Genomic DNA, 6,000 nt, shown 5'->3' with positions numbered 1-6,000 from the left:
CCCCAGGAGCATTGTCATCTTAATAATAACAATGATAGGGTAGCCCGGGTGGCTCAGTGGTTTAGGGCCACCTTCAGCCCAAGACATGATCCTGGAGACCCGGGATCAAGTCCTGTGTCAGGCTCCCTGCATGGAGCTTGCCTTGCCCTCTGTGTGTGTCCCTCTCTCTCTCTCCCTCTCATGAATAAATCTTTAAAAAAAAAATAACAATGATAAAAGTGATTGCTGTGGTATCATGTAATTTGTTTATCTTTTATATTGTATAAAGCATTTACAGTCCATTATGTCATTTTATTTTAGTCCAAAGCAGCATGTCCCAAAGTTATGGTCCCTGGAATCTTGGTTCCTCAAAAAAAGGTTTTGTGATCAAATAATTTAGGAAGCAGTGCCAACTATGTTCTTTCATACTCTGCACTTAGAGATTCATTGCTAAAGGCTCTGAGAAGTTCTGCTGCAGACAGACAAAGAAATCAGCTCAGTTTTGTGTAAACAGGTGTTTACCAAACTGTTATGGCTACTATTTTTTTTTAAAGATTTTATTTATTTATTCATGAGAGACACACAGAGAGAGAAGCAGAGACACAGGCAGAGGGAAAAGCAGGCTTCCTGCCGTGAGCCCAATGCGGAACTTGACCCCAGGACCATGATCTCAGCTGAAGGCAGGCGCTCAACCACTGAGCCACCCAGGTGCCCCCCCCTTTTTTTTTAGTAAACTTTGTTAATGTCCCATGCATCTAAGGTATGACCAGAGCAGAGACTTTTTTATTTTTCTTTTTAAAGATTTTATTTTTATTTATTTATCTATGAGAGAGACAGAGAGAGAGAGAGAGAGAGGCAGAGACATAGGCAGAGGGGGAAGCAGGCTCCATCCAGGGAGCCCGACGTGGGGCGCGATCCTAGAGTCCCACGGACTGCTTTTCGGCCCTGGACCGAAAGCAGGTGCTAAACTGCTGAGCCACCCAGGGATCCCCTAGAGCAGAGACTTTAAATGACCAGTTTTTAGATGCTTTATTGTAAATATTAAGTTTGTTCATAGAGGTGCAGGAAATAAGGTGCTTTGGACAGGCAACACACGAGCTGACTTCTGCTTTCACGCATATGAGGAGCTAAAGCTGGGGCTGACCGTCAGCATGTGGGGAGACCCGGGGTGTCTGTAGTAACGAAACTCGGCCGTTTCTTGCATGTGCTGTATGTATGAACCTGCCTGCCACCCTATTTGCAGCAATGCCCTTGCTGAAGAAGAGCAAATGGGTGCTGAAGTTATATTGAGCCAGGCCAGACGAGATCGGTTAGATGAGACCTACTTAATCACCCCTTCGAGTGACGATGATTTGCAGTGTTTCCTATAGAGCAGAATAAGAGCTAAATTACCTTTCATCCAGCATGATTAATCATATTGGTTGTTTATCTCTTTCTCTCCCTGGCCATGATACATTCTCCTTCCTAATTTCTTTTAAAGAATGGCTTCTTCCAAAACACTAAGCGTTCAGAAAGCTTTAAATGATGTATAATTTATCCGTCTGGCCACACAGATTCCTTCAGAGTCATTACTGACTCATTCCTACAGAGTCATTAAATCCATCAGCGGCACATTTGCTGACTTAATAATAAGCAGATTTGGTTTTCGGGAGACTCAGGCAGCCGTAAAGGGCAGATCCATGAGGCTTTATCCCAACCGCTACCAGCACGCAGGGGCAGGGTGCTCATGTCACACCGGGGGAATATCTAGGGGCCTGAAGCTTTGACAGATTGGGGGCCCTTTATAAATAATTCAAATTATTAGATGCAAAATTAAATATTCACTTAGAATCATCATGTAAATGACCACTGTAACAGCACAATACTTAAAGCTGACAAAGTCTGGAAGGATCTCAAAGTTTAGAAAATAACGTATTTCATATTTAGTTCTCTGATACATTGCTCACTAAAATTAGTCTCTGTATGCTTGATTGCCTATCCTTGCAACAGTGATTTTGTCCTGCTTTCTCCTGAGAGAATAAAAGGAGAAATCAGACTTTCCTCTGATTGGGCTGGTCCAGTAATGGATGGGTGGTGAATCATCATGGTGGACGAAAGGATGTTTTTTTGTTTTGTCTTGTTGCTACGGGTGAAATGATGTTTTTTATTATTGATTGTGTGTGAAGATTTCTTTTGGCCTCACAAATTATTATTGGTACATTTTTAGGATTCTTAATCAATTTTAGGAAAACTGCTCTTGAGCATCTGTCATAGACAAACTGTAGGATTTCAAGGCATTTCAGAGATTTGCTGTTGCAGAAGCTGATCTTAGGTACTTTGTGAATTGATAACACTCATGGGCCAGCTTGTCTTCAGTGTCCCTAATGTTGTGGCGTATTATGAGGGTCAGGGCAGACCCTGTACCTTCACTTATCAAGGTGGACTGTGTCGGAGGAGTGGGTGGTAGGACCATTGCCAACAGTCCTTCTTGCCCCGGGGCAGCTGGCAATAACTAAACCATACCCAGAAGAGTCTGTGAACCACATAAATATCCCACTAAACCAAAACTATATGTAACCCCATCTATTTCCTGAGTCATGATCCCAAAATGCCCCGATGGCTCCTCCTCCACGACCTAACACAGGGAGAGCTATGGTTGAGGAGGAGCCGCAGTGGGAAGGAGACCGTGGCCTCCGCCGATTGTGGTGAAAACATCGGACTCCTATAAATTTTACAAGAGCATAGGGCCGTGCAAGCATCTACAAGTGCTTCGCATGAGGAGCTGTGAAACGTAAGCTTTATTAGTTTCATGGTAAATCCACGTCTTCACGTTCGTCCACTCAGATTTTGCTCCACCAGAGCTGCTGCTGTTTCTTTCGGAAGCTTCCAGGTTTCCTTGTTGAGCGTAAGGACCAGATCTGTAGAAAATGTGACACAAACCTACAGGAGGCGTGCACGCGGCTGTATTTCAACGGGGCCAGTTTATTACATTTAATAGAACAATTATGTGGCGTTAGGGGACCAGCAACTTTTAAATCAGAGCTTAAAACTGTCTACAAAGCTTTTTAAAAATACACCCAGAAATTCTGACTCTGTGGCCCCATGGTGCAGCCCAGCAATCTCCAATTTTCAGTTTCCCAGCTGATTTCTGATGTGCTGCCAAGTGTGAGAAGCACCAGCGTCGGTACAGCGTTTGATGAATGCCTCTGCCTGACAGCCCCGTGGGGCAAAGTGAAGGGTGACGTACAAGGAGGCTTTTTTATTTGGTCCAAGCACAAGTGGTAAGTTCTGCCATCAATCAACTGCACCCGCACTTGGTAAGGAGACTCTGATAGGTTTTGTAGTAGCTCAGACCCTTTTGGGTGCAAATGGAAAATCCCATTTCAAACCAGTTGAGCCGTAGAAAGGAGCCTGCCAGCTCCTGCGGCCAGAATGTCCGTTTCAGGCAGGGCTGGGTTGAGGTTTCACGTGCCCTTCCACAGAGCGTTGCCCACAGGCAGAAAGCACCCCTTTCAATAATGAGTCTTGGAAGAGAGTTTTATTGCCCTGGCAGGGTCGAGTCGCTGCATCCAGACCGTCTGGCCAGACCTGAGCCAGAGGCCCACCTCTGTGGCCTTCAGGGTTGGTCAGCCTCACTGACCCATGTGACCTGGGAAAGGGGGTGTGTGTCCCCCTCAGGAAGATCAGGGTTGCAGGCAGAAACAACTGGTGAATGGGTGGTTGGCTCAGTGACCTCTGGAGCCACTTCCAACTGAGGGCACACTTGCTTTGGCTTTGCTCAGTTCTCAGACTTGCCGGCCTTGGAGCGGTGCACGTCCAACAGCCTGTTCCTGACAGCTGGGGCCCTGGGCGGTGGGGAGGGGGATGCTCCAGAACCTGTCTGGTGATCTGCGGCTTTCTACCTCCTGTTTGGGTGAGGTGACTGGGAGCAGTTTTGCAACAGCCCACACTGAAGTGGTGAATCAGAGGGGTTAAGCAGAGAGGTGGAGTCAAGATCCAAAGCCAAAGGAGACAAAGTCAGCAGGTTGACAAGAGGATGTTTCCAAGTACATGGAGGTGTGGATGTGAAAATAATTTTTGAGCACGGCACAGCCAGTCCCACGATCAGTTTACCAAATGTGTTTCTCCGTAATGAGATACGTGCTTTTTTTGCCTTTAACTATCACAAGTCCCTGGGAAGGTAGACCCAGAGATGGGCCTCCCATCCCCCCCTCGAGGAAGATCCACTCTGCAGCTATGGGGCAGTCCATCGCCACACGGCTCCCAGCTGCTGGCCCCCCTTCAGGGCCTGTGGGTCGCAAACAGCAGCTGGGGCTGAGATCATGCCCATCGTGGGCAGCGTGCATCTGCAAGTAGGGTATGAGGGCCCAGCATTTCAGGCCACTGAGGCACAACTTTAATAGGCGTTGCTTCCTCTATAGCTGCCCACCCGTCTGGGGGCTTTGTGAGGCCTGCAGCTCCTCTTCCCCTCTACCCAGTTCTTCCCACATGCTTTCACTGCGTTGATGCCTAGTAGACATCGTGAACCCCAGACTTCATTTCAGTATCTGCCTCTGGAAAACCCACTCGGTGGTAAGTATCATTAGGTGACATTCTAATCGGCCTATTAGAAGTAACAGGAAACCTTCCACTTGCAAACTACTTTTTAATTCTTGGGAAAAAAAAAATAGACCTAAGACTCCTTCTCTTTTCCTTAAAAAACAAAAGATAGTGTGACACCTGAAACTAATATAACGCTGATTGTTGATTGTTAATCGTACGGGGATTTAAATTTTTTTTTTAATTTTTTTTTTTAATTTTTTATTTATTTATGATAGTCACAGAGAGAGAGAGAGAGGCAGAAACACAGGCGGAGGGAGAAGCAGGCTCCATGCACCGGGAGCCTGATGTGGGATTCGATCCCGGGTCTCCAGGATCGCGCCCTGGGCCAAAGGCAGGCGCCAAACCGCTGCGCCACCCAGGGATCCCTAAATTTTTTTTTTTTAAATAGGGATAGCACATTTAAAAAATCTGAACTGTGTATTTGTGCACTACTCAGATACAACAGAGTGGTTGATTCTGTTGATCTTCCATAATTTTTTTTTTTTAAGTGCAGATTTCTGGAATGACAGACAGAAGATTAGCATGGCCCCTGTGTGGGGGGCGGGGGGGATGACATGCAAATTTGTAAAGTGTTCCATATTTTTCAGAAAGGAAAAAAGAAAAAAGATTTCCCCCTCAGTTCTATTAGCCTCTCTTACGAATCAAGGTGAAATGTTTTCTTGAGTGTCGCCAAACTTTGGGGACCATGTAAATTCGCAAGAAGTTGTGCAGAGAAAAAGATCTTCAAGTTTAATTAAATACTTGGGTAGGAAACAGTCATTGTCTTCATCATATATTTTTTTAAGATTTTATTTTTGAGAGAGAGAGCGACACAGAGCATGAGTGGGTGAGGGGCAGGGGGAGAAGCCAACTCCCCCTGAGTAGGGAGCCCGGGGCTCGATCCCAGGACCCTGAGATCATGCCCTGAGCTGAAGGCAGACGCCTAACCGACTGAGGCACCCAAGTGGCCCCATCATATGTTTCAGTCAAAATTTTTAAAAATTAAAGTAATACTAAACTCAACACCAAAACAGTTTGAAACATTATTTTTCGTTCATAAAGGCATTTCAGTATCTCAAAACATATCTGCATGATGATTTTGAACCTTGGTTTTATTGCATTACAGCTGTGGAGAGTTGGTACTTAATAAAGGCCGAGAGTTTTTAGAGTCTCTGTTATATTATTTTCTGTAAATGGAGTAAAATAATCCTAATTTGGACTTTTAAAATGCATTTTAAAATCCATGCCCTACCGCCCACAGCTAAAAAATGTAAGCAGCTCAGAACAACTTCGAATGAGAAAAGACGAATCCCCACGTCAGTACTCGTCAGTGCTCCTCTCTTCTCGCCGCCTTTCCCCAAGCAGCCACTGTTAATCATTTATGCTGTAAGTTCTGTAAGTGGTTACCTAATGCATCTCTAAATTACATACTTACATCGCCACTTCTTGATCTGTCAGCTT

The sequence above is a fragment of the Vulpes vulpes genome, chromosome 16 (assembly GCF_048418805.1).
Source record: "Vulpes vulpes isolate BD-2025 chromosome 16, VulVul3, whole genome shotgun sequence".
NCBI classification, from domain to species: Eukaryota; Metazoa; Chordata; class Mammalia; order Carnivora; family Canidae; genus Vulpes; species Vulpes vulpes.
The sequence above is the reverse complement of the archived record's forward strand: the minus strand, read 5'-3'. Positions refer to the sequence as shown.